This window comes from Monodon monoceros, unplaced genomic scaffold, assembly GCF_005190385.1.
Source record: "Monodon monoceros isolate NGI ecotype Baffin Bay Population unplaced genomic scaffold, NGI_Narwhal_1 Super_Scaffold_6, whole genome shotgun sequence".
In the NCBI taxonomy this organism is placed as follows: domain Eukaryota; kingdom Metazoa; phylum Chordata; class Mammalia; order Artiodactyla; family Monodontidae; genus Monodon; species Monodon monoceros.
The window spans coordinates 58,685,644-58,702,917 of NW_021703783.1; the positions used below are offsets into that span (position 1 = coordinate 58,685,644).

The 17,274-nt window shown below is 42.1% G+C and overlaps 1 pseudogene across 1 annotated transcript; it reads right to left on the bottom strand.

Annotated features, from left to right (window-relative positions):
- Positions 1-608: 608 nt before the first annotated feature.
- Positions 609-14,118, bottom strand: LOC114886091 (annotated as a pseudogene). Its single transcript, XR_003791239.1, has 3 exons — positions 14,107-14,118; positions 11,323-11,327; positions 609-1,200 (listed from the first exon to the last, which is right to left on the bottom strand). The product of XR_003791239.1 is annotated as a transcription initiation factor IIA subunit 2 pseudogene (transcript).
- Between the last annotated feature and the right edge of the window lie 3,156 nt (positions 14,119-17,274).

Consider the following 17,274-nt stretch of genomic DNA (forward strand, 5'->3'; position numbering starts at 1 on the left):
CATTCATGTAATTCATATTTTCAACAGAGAAAGGAAAGGCTGCGTCAGGGACACGTTAAGGGCAGGAAAAAAATGGGAAAACTGACAACAACAACAAACTTCCAGAGATCATTTAGGTCACTGCCTATCAGAAAACAGAAAAGGGAGGAACTCCCAAAGTCCTCGAGTCCCTATTTCCCTGTGAATGAAAGAGACTAGTAAATAAGAGCTTTGCATAAGCTAGACATTCTTTCAAGTCCAGTTTATCTACCGTATGAGTCACTTCCTTTTTAAAGCAGGAATTAAAAGAGATAGAGGCATATAATCATTACCTAGCACAAACCTTTTTTTTTTTTTGAGTTTTAAAATGAATTTATTAAAGAATGGTCTTAGGAAGGCCACAATGTTTGATTTGTCGTAAAACGAAGTTCTGGGGCTTCCCTGGTGGCGCAGTGGTTGAGAGTCCGCCTGCCCATGCAGGGGACACGGGTTCGTGCCCGGGTCCGGAAAGATCCCACATGCCGCAGAGCGGCTGGGCCCGTGAGCCGTGGCCGCTGAGCCTGCGCGTCCGGAGCCTGTGCTCCGCAACGGGAGAGGCCACAACAGTGGGAGGCCCGCGTGCGGCAAAAAAAAAAAAGTTCTGTTTCTTCATGCTGTATAATAAAGGTAATGTAAGAAGGTACAGAGTTACAAGCTTCTTTCTGCTGGAACTCTCTGATAGTACAGCACGGTGCAGTCACTTCTGCAATGCCAGAATAAATTTTTAAAAAGTCTCTTCTATGCTTCTCTTCAAAAAGCGATGAACAATAACAGGATAGCATTAAAAAGCCATTTTTTTCCTATTCATTCTGTAGTATTGGGGCCAGTATTTTTACCATCACAGGCTACAATTTTCACTTTATCCACTTTAATAAGTTCTGTCACCTCTCCGAATTCAACATCATTCAATACAAAAGTCCACACATTATCACAGAATCTGTACGTATTTAGAGAGCCCCTGAAATTGACTCTGTTCCTGACCCTCTGTGCCCATGCTGTATTTATAGCCTTATCAAACTGAAGTAGAACTTGAAGGGCAAGTTGGGGGGTAATCTGTTGAGACTGTATAAGCTCATCGAGGCTCTCCTGAAGACTGTTTCCCAAAGTGGTATTTCTGTACAACTGATATGCCATGGCTTAGGAGAGAGAAATTCTTTTTCTTATTCAGGCTTGCATTGATATCTGTCAAGTCACTGACCCACACAATCTTAATAGACCTTTTCTTCTCATTCAAGTAGCAAAAAGATAAAGGGCTCCTCCTTGGACAAAACAACAACATCATTTTGCATATACTGTACACACAGCCTGACCAGTTCCTATCATTGGCAGAGAGAAATGAACAAGTAAGATAAACAGGCAGATGAGATGATAGAAGAGGCCACAGCCGGTTAACCTGCCACACTTACAAAGGAATCTGAATAACAAGAAGCCTTTGACTGACTCAGGAAAGGTTTATCTCCTCCAAAAGGAAGTTTAACCCCACGTTATCCACTAGAGCAAAGATGCTCATAAACCTTTGGAGGAAGTCTCAGAGTAGCCTAATGCCAGAAAAAAGGAAAAGGAAACAGCAAGCCGTTCATTCACCGATAAAGGCTCCGCCTTGACCTTTCAACTGAAAAACAAATATGGCTGTATTCTGTGATGGCACAAAAAGTAAACAGGAAAGTGACTGGCCTCTTTCCCATCTTAATGCCTGCTGTAGATCTTGTCCCATCCCTGCAGTACATTTATCAGGGATGACTTTTTTTCTTTTTTTTTTAGGATTAAAGATTCAATTTGAAGATTGAAGCAGGGAGGAGGAAGGAAGCAAAGTAAGTAGAAACTGAAGCACATTCCCATTGCCTCGGGAATTCCAGAACCCTAATCCATCCTTCCTATATACCCTGCACATGAAAATGTGTCCAGAAAAGCCTTAGATTCACCCAGTTCCGCCAGCGTCCACATTTACTAACATGCAAAGTTAATAAGAGCCACCAGCACCAAAGTTTAGAGGTCTTGGGATGTCCTACATAATACAACAAAATTCTATGGAGCATGCACCGTGTGCTAAAGTGCTGTGCTGGGTGCCAAGGTTACAATAATAAGCAAAATAGATCATTTTTCTGTTCTCAGGGATCTGTGGTCCAATGGGAGAGGCTGACAAGTTAACTATTGGTTCCAATGCAGCATATGCTAAGTGCTGTAATTGCAGGGTGGGAGAACAGGTTCCTACCGGAGCTCAAGACGGAAGGGGGTCTTCTCAGGGGACATAATATCCAAGCTGAAACCTAAAGGATGAGTAGGAATAAAGAAAGGATTTCAGGGAAGGGAATATGCAGGAGAAAGAGGAAGCTTTGCCTGGGTATACAGAGAACTTAGAATGCCTTAGATCCACCCCATAAAAGAAACAAAACCCATGTCAATTAAGAACTAGGTGTTTTCCTCTTCTAGTGTTTCATCAATTAATCCTCCTTGTGCTTTATGAGAAAAACCCTAGCCTTTGCTCTCTAAACAGCAATTTTCCCTCACTTCGCTTCTCAGGTAATTTGTGAGCCTGAAGTCGACAGCACTTGAGTAATTAGATTTCAGAGTATTGGGAAGGTTTCTCCATCCTTAAAATTCTTCCTGGCTTATTTAATGTTTCTGAATGTACTGTTAGGGCTAGATAGGTGATTGTTACACACACAAAATGAATGTAAAAGTACATACTTAGGAACAATTATGAAAATAATAACAGCTAACATTTATTACACGCACACTTAGCACCAGCCACTTTTTCTAAGTTCTTTATGCATATGAAGTCGATTAATTCACACAATAGTAAATTCTACTGATATCTCTAGTTTGCAGGTAGGTTAACTGAGGCACAAAACGTTTAAGCATGGTGTCCAAGGTCGTACAGCTAGCAAGTGTAGAGTCAGGATTTGAACTCAGACAGTCTGACTCCAGGGTCCATGAGTTTATCTGCAATGCCAGTCAATCAGGGCGAAGATGGAAACAAACTTTGCCTCACAGCTCTTTCTACCTCTGGCCAGTTCTGTGTGGGCCAGAGCTGAGCTGCAAACCTTTCTACCAGGTATACCAAGCAACACAAACTATCCACTGTTCCACCTGTTAAATCCTAAGGCTGAAAACTTCTGAAACGTCCAGACTCCTCCCCAGATGCCTTGAGCTATGTTACTTCTGTTGGGAGCCCCTATATTCTTTCATAGAAAAGAGCAATTTCTGGTCATTTGGGACCGTTACTTCAGGATGACCGTGACTACATTCATCAAGTTTCTGACACTGAGCTTGCTAAAGGTGCCTTTTCTGAGGAAAATTCAAAACAATCTTAAGCCATTCCTAAGTCTTTACCTGAGGAATTAAGCTGGCTAGTTCTACTGTGGGAAAGTCATCTTTAAATAATTTGTGTACTACACAAAGAATGACTTCAAGAAAATGTAAAAAAAAATTTTTTTCCTTTAGTAAAAAGTGTTCTAAGTTGAAGATTTATCTGCCTACCCACAGGAAAATGGAGCCAGCTGATTTTTTTAAAAGATACCAGTTACAGGCCATATGATTCGACATGAACAAAATACCGAAACATCTAAAGGGATGAGAACTATAATTTATCCATATCATTATTTTTCTATTTAGAATTTAGTGTCATTTTACTAATTAGAAAAATGAATCTGGGGGAAAGGTTTTAAGAATACTTATCAGTTCGGTTTTGGCTGCAAGTAACAGAAACCTCCTCCTCAAAGTTGCTGAACAAAAGAGAAACAGGGGCATCTTTGGCTGATGGTAGAATCTAGCTTTGTGGATTAACTTTGAGCCCTTATGGGTCTTTATTATTTTCTGTATATTCAGCTAGGAATATATATTGCTGTTAATTTTTTTTTTTCCGAATAGTAGTTGTCAAAAACAAAAACAAAACCTGACCAACTTTCTTGAGTCCTAGGAGTCAATAGTTCTCAGATCATCATTTCTATTTTTTCCCAAATAGATCAAAGCTGGATGAGAAGCCTCAGTAAAAAACTATGTAAACATTGCTTGTTTAAGATAACCAAGCCTCTCGGCTAACATTAGATAACCCCTGCAGGACTAGTAGAACTTTCTTGTAGCCATAGGCAGCCCTAAAGGCGGGTAGAGAAACCATTATCAATGGGTTTTATGTAGCCCCTATTGTGAAGACCAAGAGAACACCAAAACCCCAGGGGCGGGTGGTGGTAGGAATGATTCTAGAAACTGGTTTCAACCATTTCAAACCCCAATTTTTGTATTAATTGAAGATATTTCATTAAGATCAAAGGTTTTTCATTATACTTATTTACAGTTCCTTACTAGTCAAAAAGGAAACAAATAATAAACACCTTTATCTTTAGGGAGCTTTTGACAACAGTTTAAAACAGTTTTGTAAATCTGTTTGTCCGTTTGAAATTGTTACCAATTAGATGCCTGAAAACTCGCAATACCAGGGATGTCAGCCTTAAAAATACCGATAACTGCCATATTGGTTAGTGAAATCATGTTAAAAAAATTATGTATCTCCATTCTACCTTTTTACTTTTTTAACCAACTCTAATTTGTCATTCATAGGAGTACGTATAGAATTTCCCTCTTGCTCTTAGATTTTTAACATGTACATTCTCTCTTCTTTCAAATACTGGTTGATACTCCATTGGAAACAAGTTGCTAAAGGAGCTAGTACAATGAGGGGCATAATGCTTACCCCAACTTTTTTTTTCTTACCCCAACTTTAAATAAAGGCCACGCCACACACAAAATAGATTGGGGAGCAAAAGTGGTGAATACCACTTTCTAAGCCAAACTCAACCCACTTGTTACTTTCTATCATTACCCACTGCCCTCAATAAGAAAAAACTTCCTGGCAGTCCATTTATGCGAACCTCTAAGCAAGAACTGAAGGACTTAACTGCAGAATGAGTATTCTAAAGAAATATATATTTCTATGTTTATAAAAATTGTTCTGATTTAAAATATTGAAACATTAAGATAAACTTTCGAAGCTCATTTGTCATGAGTTTTATTTCTAGCTTCCAGACAGGTTCATATAACAAGCACAAATGTATTTCCTTTCTGGGTATCAGGTACTTACTTCTATAAAGAGATCTTACCTGTCTGAACGGAAGAGACAGACAGAGTTGCTACAGTCCCAGATCTGTGTCTCTGCTGCATTTAAAGTGGCACAGTTTCTCATGCCTGTTTTTCTTTATAAGCAATTAAAATTATTTGAGATCATTCCGCATCCCCTAAATTTCAAAGATGCAACTGTATATCACACCAAAAAGTAGTTAAATTCAAGTGGCTCATTATTCAAGGATGAGAGGTCAAATTCATTCAGGCAATGAACAACCAATTCTGGCTGCATTCAACTGTTTGTGGTTTAGGTTATTTTCTTTTTTAAAGAGCTGATTTTCCTCTCAAACCAATTCAGTCTTCCGCAAACTGTTTATACGGGTATATAAAACTTTTAACACAAAAGCCAGCAAAAATTGTATATGTACAAGATTTGCTTATTGACAATCAGTATTGAACTACATTAAACACTGATTTTTCTTCCATTTAGATAAAATTCTTAGATTGCTGTGATGAAGTCTCATTCGTTCTAACTTCCTTTAAGAACGAGGACAGCCTTTGCACATTGATTGACATAAGGAAAGAGTTTCGTTGGTGGTTTACAAATGCTTTTGAAGAATACAGGTGGGATTACACATGACGCCTCCACCAAAATAAATGTTGGTAAAATCATGACTCCATTCAGCATTAATCAAAGAGCAGGAGAGAAGTTACTGTGAGAAACCTTACTCAGTAAACAACAAGAGATCAAATTCCACTGTCAAAGAGCAACTTTTAAATAGTTAAAACATGATTCATACAAACATAGAATGAACACGTGTTAACTCATATTCAACTCATTGATGGGGGAGCCAGTGGAATGTTAGAGCTGTTTCCCAGGGCTTTTGAGAACCTGTGTATTTGTAGAAATTTGTAAAAGAGAATGTCTGAACAAAATTGCTACGTTAAATACAAAACTGGTTAATGTCCTACTGGATAATCTTTGGAGATATCTTTCTACCAGACATAAATCTACAAATCAACATATAACCCCATGGAGTCTAGGCCTTGTTGGTAGTAAACTGTGTGTTAAACAAAAGGTACTTTTCCTTGGTTAATTATATAATCCTTGGTGGCCTTTTAAACATTTCCCCAGTGTAACATTGATGGGACATGCTGTCCTATTTTTCCCTCATTTCCAAGTCGGCGATTATTTTTCTTGTCACCTCTGAAGTTGTGCTTGAAAAAATAAAAATGAGATTCTAATACTAGATCATTAAGAGCCATTACTGAAAAGTAATTCCCAAATCTGGAAACACAAAATTTCTGGAAATGAAATTTAACTTAGCTTCTTCAGCCCTGGTTTGAAACAATGATTCTCCATCTCGTGAGTCACTGTGTTTGCCTCCCTTTTTTCCTCTCCCTATTCTAGTAAAGACCTGAAAGTTTCCTGGCAAAGCCATCTGGTTCTCCCCTCTGCACACTGGCACAAATTACACAAACTGCTTTCCTATTTTAGAAGAAATACCACATTCTGCCACACCAACATCCAACAACTTTCACCTAAGAGAAAAGTGCTTCTAAGTGAACACGAGTCCTTACCCTCTTGTCCTTCCTATGCATTAATGGTCAGCTAACTACCTCTGTTACTAGCCATTCTCCTTTGATTAGAAAGCCAATACTATTCTCCAAACAAAATGATCACCATGCCTTTAATGTCCTCCTATCTTATTTTCCAACTCCAAATTCTTTTGGGGGTCCCTTTTAAACTTTCCTGAACTTGATAGATTAAAATGCTCTCCTAAAACTCCAACAGATATTGAACCAAGGACCAAGTATTCCCACAAATACTGAAAGAAATGAGATTACATTTCCTTTGCCTATTTCCACCTCCTCTCAGAGTAAAACATTAGACTTTAGTAGTAAACAGATTGAACATAGGTAAAAGATGCAAAGACTCAGAAGACGATTTAAATGAAAAACACATGATGATATCAAGCATAGGCAGAATCTAAAAAAAAAAAAAAAGATACAATTGAACTTATTCACAAAACGGAAACAGACTCACAAACTTATGGTGACCAAAGGGGAAAGGTGGTGGGGGTGGGGAGGATAAATTGGGAGTCTGGGATTGACATGTACACACTACTATGTATAAAAGAGATAACCAACAAGGACCTACTGTATAGCACAGGGAACTCTGTTCAATATTCTGTAATAACTTAAATGGGAAAAGAATTTGAAAAAGAATAAATATATGTATATGTACAACTGAACCACTTTGCCGTACACCTGAAATACAACATTGTAAATCAACTACAGTCCAGTATAAAATAAAAATTAAAAAAAAAAAACAAAAACCCACGTAATTAAAAAAAAGAAAAAAACAGGTACAGAAGTAATTGCTTGGGGCTGAGGATTTGTCATTTATTGAATGTGTTGGGCTTTGGGGTGTTTTACTGCTGTTCCTGCTCGACCTCAGGAAGCCATGGCACGAGCTGGAAGCACTGACCTCTGCCTGCAGTACGCTCTGGGTTTCCTCACACACGAGGACCAAACTGAAAGGAAAGGCCTAGAATGTAAACGTCTCATTAGCCTGAGTCTGGGCTTGCTGCCCAGTTCTGATTGGGTTCCCAGTGACTTCTTTTGGGCTTGGGGCCAGGACTTATTTTTATGTTAGATCTTGAAGAAATTTATTCAGTTCCCACAAACCGCATGGTACTGTGAAAACTTTAGATTCAGCAGCAGCAGTCTCAGAGAGGGGCGTGAACAGAGGGTAGCCTGAAGGAGGCAGAAAGACAAAATGCCACAAAGATAGTTAATGAGGTACAGAGCTGTGCTCCTTTGGGTCACAACAATCCAGGTTTTGATCAACCAATCTCCAGTGCTCAATTCCCACACCAGCTGGAAATAATGAGCTACCCAGCCTCCAAAGGAAAGCCCCCAGCATGGGGGGCTGTGAAGGGACAGAGGACAGGGGACTTCCATTTGCTCATCACTAACCACATTCCTAACCTTGCACCTGGTACTTCAGTGAATTCATTCTTCAGGACAACCCCAAGAAGAAGGACAGGGAACGAGAATCTTACAGCCACTATGTCATCAACCCCTACCCTCACTTTTAATTCCATTGACAAACACAGGCCATGCTTAAAATTTGGAAACCAATGACAGTACCAGAATTAACCATGTAACTTGAATAAAACCAGATTTAGTTCTTCCTTTGCACTTGACTCCCACAGTCAAGTGGGAGGCTCATTAGTAAGGACAGAAATTCACCCCAGAGTGAACTGAATGTATGAAGGGCTATTCAGCATTCTTGGAGGACGAATGGTGAGTCCCACCTCCCCTCCACCGCGCACCACCCCAGTGTCTAAGGGCACTGAATATGTAGATAGCTATGGTCCAAGGATAAATTGTTTTTTCTCTCTCTTTTGGCCAGACTTGGGTTGAACAAGGACCAAGTTCTTGGTCACATGCATGGCCCTTAACCCCCAGGGGAAGGCTGACTGGGTTAGCTGGGGTGTAGTGAGCCCTCTTGGGTGAGGAGACAGAAACCACCTGTACTGGAGGGAAGAGAGCACACAACAGGGAGTCCAAAGCCATAGGTGATTTTGAAAAAGACTTGAATTATGTTTTTTAACCTGTGCTAACAAAACTCTAACCTGTGACCTAACAAGCCGAAGATATTGGAAGAATCTGATGGGAACAGTGAATTAAAAGCCTTCTTTACTGCTATCTCTTCCCAATGGAAGCGATGACCTTCAGCATTCATTCACTCATCCAACAGATGTTTATTGAAAGGCTACTATACACTAGACATCATTCTAGGACCTGGGCAGCAGTGAACACGACAAGAGCAATGACAGAAAGGTTCTTTGTCTTCCTTATTAAAGTAATATATGCACATTCAAGGAAAATTATAAACTGGAGATAAACTGAAAGGAGAAATCATTTGAATTCTCCCAAACAGAAAAAAAAAATACTGCTAACTTTGTGGGATATATATTCTTCTTTTCAATCTATTTTCAATGTACATGAATCCATAAGTACATACATACTATTTTCCCCAAAATACTACTAAAATGTACATAATATTGTATCATGGCTGCTTTTTTCACTTGTCACATTGTTAGCCATATTTCCATATGTTACAGTCTGATTAAATGCTAATTTCCTCATTTCAAAAGCAGGAGTAAAAGCATTTTTTTTGAAATCCTACCCAGTGAGCTAGACTCAATAGATATGAGGAAGAGAAAAGGAAAGAGTAAATGGAGCCCCAAGCCATCCCCACCCCTGGGTTTCTGACCAGGAGAGAGCAACCGCTACCACTCCCACAGTTCCCAGTTGACTGCAGGGAAGCGGGTGGGCAGCATCCTGATGGCTGCAAGTACCTGCAGGCCCTGGTTCATAGCACTGGGTCCATGTGGCCCAGGCAGTGGAAGGACAGCGGGTTTGACAACAACACACAGTCTGGAATGCTTGACCTTTGCCTCAGGTTTTACCTGAGAGGGAGGCCAAAGCTTACCTGGGTGTGGTCAGGGCTCTTAGGGAGAACAGCAGGGCAGGCGTGGGCTACTTGGCCCAGGTATAAGTACCCTGTAATTTCTTCCACATTATATGTTACTAAAAGCCAGTCACATCCTTATTATTCAGCTTAGCACTTACGCCTAAGTTCAATCTGTTGTACTTTGGCAAAGTTGCACGCTTAAGGTCTAAATCACTAAATAATTTAAGAGAAGTCTGGTGCCCAAACAAAGAAAGCCTCCTCTCAAGGTGGGATTTGCTTGTGGGCACCAGGCTCACACAGGAAATTCCTAGGGGAATTATTCCAGGAGCCAGCCACAGCATCATTGACTATCTCTTATTCCATGGTATCAGTAAACGAAAGTTTATTTTATCAAATGTCTTTTTTTGAAAAATAATTTTTATCTTCCATTTTTTTAACCTTAATATTCCTGTAATGAATAAGCTGACTGCTAAATGTTCATTCACTTGCTTTATTATAGCCTACGGTAAATTCTTTCAGGTAGAATTATCAATTCAAAAGGTATAAATATTTTTATGACTTTTGCAACCAAATTATGAGACAGCTCCCTCAGAGAAGTTGCACCAATCTTTATTCTCACTAGTCTTGTGTGGAGGTATTTAATTGCCTATAACTTTCTCTACACTGGGTATTACCATGAAACAAAACTGTTAATTTGATATGTGAAAAAAATAATTTCACTGTTTTCCTCATTAGCAATAAATGAGCCTGAAGATATTTTTATATGCGTGTTTGCTATTCACTTGTTTTATGAATTAACTATTCACATGCCTTGTGAGTGTCCTTTACAGAGTAAGGATATTAACCCTTTGCATGTATCTACTTTGCAAAGAATGAGCTTTCATGATTTACATTTTATAGATGCCTAATCATTTTTGTCCTCTTTGCCCCGTAAGTCATTTAAACGATTTCTTTCTTCCCTTGTTGGCTGCATTTATGACTTTCCTAATCATATTCTAAAACCATATATTTTGAAAGAGCTCAGTATATAATCCATGCTGTAGAGGAGTCACAGGGTTGCAACAAGCAATTCTTTTCAATTTGTATTTTTAGTCTCATGTTTGTTTTTTTTTTTGACTGCAGTTGAATTCATATATTTTACTTTGTGATTCAGAATAACTTCTCTGAGTATATATGTCAATAGACACATCTAAGTATGTAAGCAAACATACACAATATATAACATATACGTATACACCACTAATAGAAACAAAAGTTTTATAGAAGAGTACTGCCCTTAATACCTGCCATATATACTGCCATTTTCTTTTCTCTTAGCCTAGTTGAGACCCAGTTAAACTGATTTCATAAACCATTAATAAGATCCAACCCACAACTGGAGAAACACTATAATAACTGAAGATGTTCTGGACCTAGGAAGAGATGTAAGCCAAACTCTTCCCCTAGAAGACTCATCCTTATTTTTCTGGAGTCCAATTAATTAGCAGTAACAATAATTATCGTCAGAACATTCTTTTGCGCTTATCAAGTGTTTTACATGTAAACCCTCACACTTTTTGATAAGGTAGGGATTATTACTGTCCCCACGTGACAGATGAGAAAACTGCGGCAAAGAGATTAAGAAACCTGCGCAAAATCCCATGGCTAGTATGTGGCAGAACCAGATTTTGAACTAAGCAGCCCAATTCTAGAAACCCTTGTCTTAACTCCTCTGGCTTTCCTCTCACTCCGCTGCAGCTGGATATGAGTCCAGGGACCCTGACTCTTAAGGGTGGAAGAAAACTAATTGCAAAGTTTAGCACCAAAGCTTCAGAAATTTTGGTGGTTCTAATAAACTATAAAACATTGGGAGGGGAAGAATATCGGGGAAAAGAGAATAAAAGGTAAGTTTCCATCATCTCAGTCATCGAGGACAGTTTACAAAGAACCTACTGTGTTGCAAAATCTTGTTTCTCCATGCCCAAGGAGGAGTAGGTGGAAGAAATCTGAAGCCCATATAAACCAACTGCGGAAGGAATATTAGGACAACGGGGCTGGCTGGTTGATGGGTCAGGACTAGAAATCTGAAATGAAACTCCACCCCAAACACATGTGTGCACGTATCTGTCTCTCCTATTTTTTTTGGGGGGGGGTGGTTCACGGGCCTCTCACTCTTGTGGCCTCCCCCGTTGCGGAGCACAGGCTCCAGACGCGCAGTCTCAACGGCGATGGCGCACGGGCCCAGCCGCTCCGCAGCATGTGGGATCTTCCCGGACTGGGGCACGAACCCGTGTCCCCTGCATCGGCAGGCAGACTCTCAACCACTGCGCCACCAGGGAAGCCCCTGTCTCTCCTGTTTTTTAACGACATGGAGCCTATAACCTTTATTGGAATGTGTGGCTGAGAGCGGGGGAAAAGGGAGCTGAAGTCTCAACTTGTGAACAGAAACAGCATCAAAGTCCACCACGTGAAAAATGTGTTCCTTATGTTGTTATTGAGGCATCAACACCCTCCTGCTGTGCTGGTTTCCCAGAGTCCAGAGTCTTAAAGAAGAGTTGCCCAGAATTTGGGTTTTCCTAGGTCACACACTCCAGCTCTCTTTTTCTTTCCTTTAATACTTTACTATTTGTGTTTAAGTCCAAGACTCAAGCTTGTTCTACTCAGGAGGATGCTGGTCTGGTTTGGTGGTGAAAAGTGCTCCCTCAGAGTGGCAGGAAGACCCCATCGTGCAAGTCTTTAAAAACTGACACAGTAATTCAGACCATCATTTAATAACGTCACAACCAGGAAGTCCATTTTTAGATCTAATCTACATCCATCTTGCTGAAATTTATAAACTTTGGCTTCCCACCAAGCCCCAGAGCGCTGGATGCCCAAGGAAATTTTGAAACAGTAATTGAATGTATACTGACCACAGGAGAGTTCATTAACTTGCATACAATGCATTGTGATCCTCAGATGAAAGGTGCCACTTTGAACAAGGCCTCACTAATTTTTTCCACAAATTAGTCCCATAATTAAACTCCTGCTAATAGTAATTGTAAATACTTCATTACTAAATAATTCCTATTCAGAAAAGAAAAATGCAGCTCATTTACTTATTTTATTGCTGGATGGGTGTGTACAATGGATCTTTATCTAAAGATCCAGGGCACCGAGCTCTTGCCGAGATAAATCAGGAACAATGCTGAGATAAGTTAGGCACAATGCTTTCGGATCCTTTGCATCAGAGGAAAATGGGCTTCAGCTTCCCAGGTGTAGGTCAGAGGTGGAAAGACTGGGTTTTGTGGTTGCATATTAACTCTCTGACCTCCACTAGATAGCCAGGTGACAGCTGCAGGGAGGTTTCTTTGAAGTGTGACATTCTTGCGGCACTTCAAAGGGCACTGGCCTCTGTGGCAGGTATGTTTGCCGGCCACACCTGGTACCTGCCAACCCCACCGCAGCAGCTGGCCGGCAGGAAGCTCCAAAGAACCAGCCCAGGGTCTCTCTAATGAAGTGCATCCAACTGATAACTGCACCAAAGGGAGAGAGCGGGGGCCCTGAGATGAAGGAACAGCTTCGAGCCCCGACCTTCTCTGAAAACATAATGCCTCCTCCGCCCAGGTCAGATCTTCACAGCTCAGAAAGCAGCAAGTATGGAATTTCGCCTGGAAAATGCCCTTTGTGGAAATCCAACCTGATTCACACAGGGGAGAGGTCTGAGCAGGAAGGCTTAGTTAAGAGTGAAAGGTGAGCACAACGCTCAGGCAGTAGACTCGGCTGAGAAAGCTAAGTGGGAAACAACCCTAATCACTGAAGCCAGCTGGCCAAAGGGAGCATATGGAGGTCAGATCTAGAACAGGAAAATAACCCTGGCCTCAACCCAAGTCGGTTACGAAGCACTTAGCACATACATTAAGATCCACGGCATTGCCAGTCACCTGAAGCAGCCACCTTTCCGCGGTCCCACTGGGTAACAAGAATTAGAGTCCCTACTAGGTACGGATGAGTGTCGTGAAGGGGATGAAAACACAATGGTCCTCAAAGAAGTTACAGTCTGGTGGAGATTATCAGCTGTAGACCTTTTCAGGCATCTGGCCTCTAAAAACAAACATCCTTGGGTCTGAATCAGAGCCCTTCCATTTGCTTCCTGTGAGACCCTGGGCAAACGGCCCCGACTTTTCTGTCTGAGTTCCACCCCCAGAGAGTAGCTGCGAAGATTCAATGAGCAAACGCATGTCCAATGACTAGGACGGTGCCCAGCACTTAAAAACAGCTCAACAAAGATGAGCTAATATTCTCACTACTATGGCAGGGATGGAAGTAATAAGGTGGGACTGGCCCCGCAAAAACTGCTGTCCCACCCAGCTTATGGGTCCCGTTGACTGGCAATGAACTGTATCTGCACTTCTCACTCACTCGTTTCTGGGGAAGGAATGGGCCTACACCAGCTGTTCGTGGTCTGGCAGAGAACGCTGCGAACCTAGTAAGTAACCAGAGTCCCCAGTGTAATCTTCTTACTACATCCAGCCTGGAAGCCGGTGCAGTCGATCCCACCCTGGTGAGGCAAGGCAGTGCACTGGGAAGGCGCTGTGCTAGTCCCAGCTCACCGCACACAGAGTGCTTAGCGCACGGGCTTGCAGTGAGGATTAAATGAGACCATGGATGCGACGCTCTTAGCAGAGTGACTGACACACACTGAGGACTCCATAGTCACTGTTTTGTTTTTTGGGGTTTTTTTTTCCTGCCACGCCACACGATGCGAGATGTTAGTTCCCCCCCCCCCCCCCCCCCGCCATGCCACCCCCTCGGACCAGGGATCGAACGCGTGCCCCCTGCCGCGGAAGCGCAGAATCTCAACCACTGGACCACCAGGGAAGTCCATGTTCACTGCCCTTAATGAGTTGAGATACAGCCATCGTCCCGGGAACAGCAAGTGATTGTTTTCCATCAATATCCATTCCCATCACTGAGCTAGCTGTCCAACTCACTGTAGAGGGAAGAAGACAAAGGGGGGGTTGCGGGGTGGGGCATTGGGCTTTGAACCCTCACATGCATTACACAGGAGTGGAAAGAGCATTGATCTGGAATTCGCAAAGACCCGAGTTTGAATCCTGACTTCACAACAGATTAACCAAGTTACTTAACCTATGTAAGCCTCAGTTTTCCCATCTATACAACGGAGAGAGGCGTTGTAAAAATTAGACCTGATGTATGTAAAATACCCAGCTCAATGCCTGGTTTACCACGGCTAAAAACATACATTGGTGGCAGCCACTTTCTCTGTGGGTTCTCCCTTCAGGCATTTTATATATTCCCTTTTAGTAAGTGCTTTGTCAATCGTAAAGGCCGTGAAAACTGGCTCCAAACATAGGATAAGATCACATGACAGCAAATATCAACGTTTTTCACCCAAAGAATGAGTACACATCAGAATGAGAAAACCCAGTGTGTCAATGATATCAGCCATGCTTCCCATAGGTAAGGCCGTGGGTGAGGCTGGCACCAGCCAGAAGGGAAAAAGAGCAGGAACTTAATAAACACACACCCTTCCCTTTCTCCTACTACCTCCTCCCATGACTTTCTTTGTCTCTATTGCCAACCAGGCAATGCCTTCCAGACCTTTAACACACGCGCACATGCTAGGTCGTCACCTTGGATCTAGCCCCCCTTCTTCGTATAAGTAGGCATACGTGGCACGGGGTGCTAGAAACGGCCTGAGCTTTGAGGCCAGATGCATCTGTGACTTCCCAAAGGCCAAACTCCTACTCAAACTGACTCGGTTTTTCTAAGACCCCACCCCAGCCATTTCCACCTTCTTTGCCAAGGCCAAAGCATGTAAGGTCTCTAAGCCTCTTAAAACACCCTCTGTGAGGACTCCCCATTCCAGCATGATTCTCCTCTGTCGAGCCTCTCAGTGGCTGCTGCAAGGATCTGTACCCCATATTTGAGCCCCTCCCTGAAAAACAACCCTACCCTGTGAGCAGGGGAGCCCTCACTGTTAATACCGCTGTTCCCACTATAATGATAACGTTATCTCTGTCAAAGCACTGTGCTAAGGGCTACAGGGACATTAGATCGTTTTATTTCTTCCAGCTATAAAGTAAGTATTGTTTTTTTCCAATTTTGCAAATAAGAACACTGAGACCCAGAGCGCTTGGGTAGCCTGCCCAGAGCCACACAGCTACAACAGAGTAGCTCTGGGATTTCAAACAGGCTGGTTCATTCATTCACACATCCACCTATTCATTCCCTCAACATTCAACAGAGAGTTACCGAGCATATACTCTGTGCCAGGAACAGAGCCAGGTATTGGTACATCGACAAACAGGTTGGGTGCCATTCCTGCCCTAGAGGGACTTTTGTCTTCAGTCGGACACCAAATCCTGTTTTGTAACCATTAAATATACGCCTCCCAAATTAGAGACCAAACAGTTGTCCCGACAAGGTATATATGCCCTAACCTGGAAAAGGACTTATAGCCTGCCTTCCCTGGAGACTACAGCCTGATACACAAAATCATCACCCTGTACAACCAAGAGGAAGAACTGGCACGTAGCTCTGGAAAATGCAGACTGTATTGTGGAAGTGCCACCCTAGAAGGCTGAGACCTCTCAATTCCAGTCCTGCCCCACAGAGACTCCAGCTCTCACAGAGAAGCCCGTAAGTGTCTGCCACGCACAGTCCGCCACACCCCCTCTTCCAGCGCTGGGTTCCATCCTGCCTGAGGAAGGCATTTCTAACAGATGCTTCAGTCCACTTCCTTGTCAGGCTGGCTCGGCCGCACTTCGGGGATTGTTTCTATTTCTGTCTCTTCCATACACAGCCAGTCCAGACAGGTAGGCTCCAAGTCAGCATTTCCTGTGATTTAGAAACACTGAGAAGCTAACTCTACAATCTCCTTCTCCAGGGCCTCTGTGCTGCCCATCACTCGGAGTACAGAGAATATGATACAACAGGTGCCCTTGGATGGGAGACTCCCCCCAAAATCCTATTAATTCCTTACATGCCCCAAATGCCCCAATTGCACCAGCCTTTCCTTCCACACTCAGTAAGACATTTTAAATGCAAATACTCTTCTAAAAGGTCACATTCACACTAAGAGTCCATCTTTTTCTGGTGACATTTGGGGGTGGGAGTGGTATGGAAGAGGGGGTGGACTTCCTCGTGGCAGCCAGGACTGAAGGAGAATTTGGAGCATAGGGGAAAAGTACTGAAGACGCCGGGAACCAACTTTGCCCATGTCTGACTCCCAGTATCAAATCTGGGCCTCGTTTTCAAAATCACAAGTGCCTCAAGCCAATGGTAAAGTAGGTTGAAATACAAGACCCTGCTTTCTTTCCATACTCTTCCCTCATAACATTTCTCTGTACATAAAAATCTGACATATTTTAGAGGAAAAAAATATAATTTCCATAGTACCAAACCATCATATATTTTCTAGTTTTCGGAAGATTTATTATAATGTGCTGACGTGCATATCATTTCGAGGAGAAAACTCAAGTTTCAGAAAAAAGGCATTCCACATAAATGTCCATAAGAAAATATAGCCTGTCTTCTACGAATAAGATGGGTTTCATTTAACATTCATTAAAGTGTAACTTGCTTTCAGCTCATAAATCTTGACAACAGATTCTCGCCCCCCCGCCCCGTGTACTGTTTTCATTGGCTAAGTCACTTTTTCTTTCCCTTAACACTTTATAGTTTGTGTTTAAATATGAGACACAGCTGGTTTTGCCAGTGGGGGG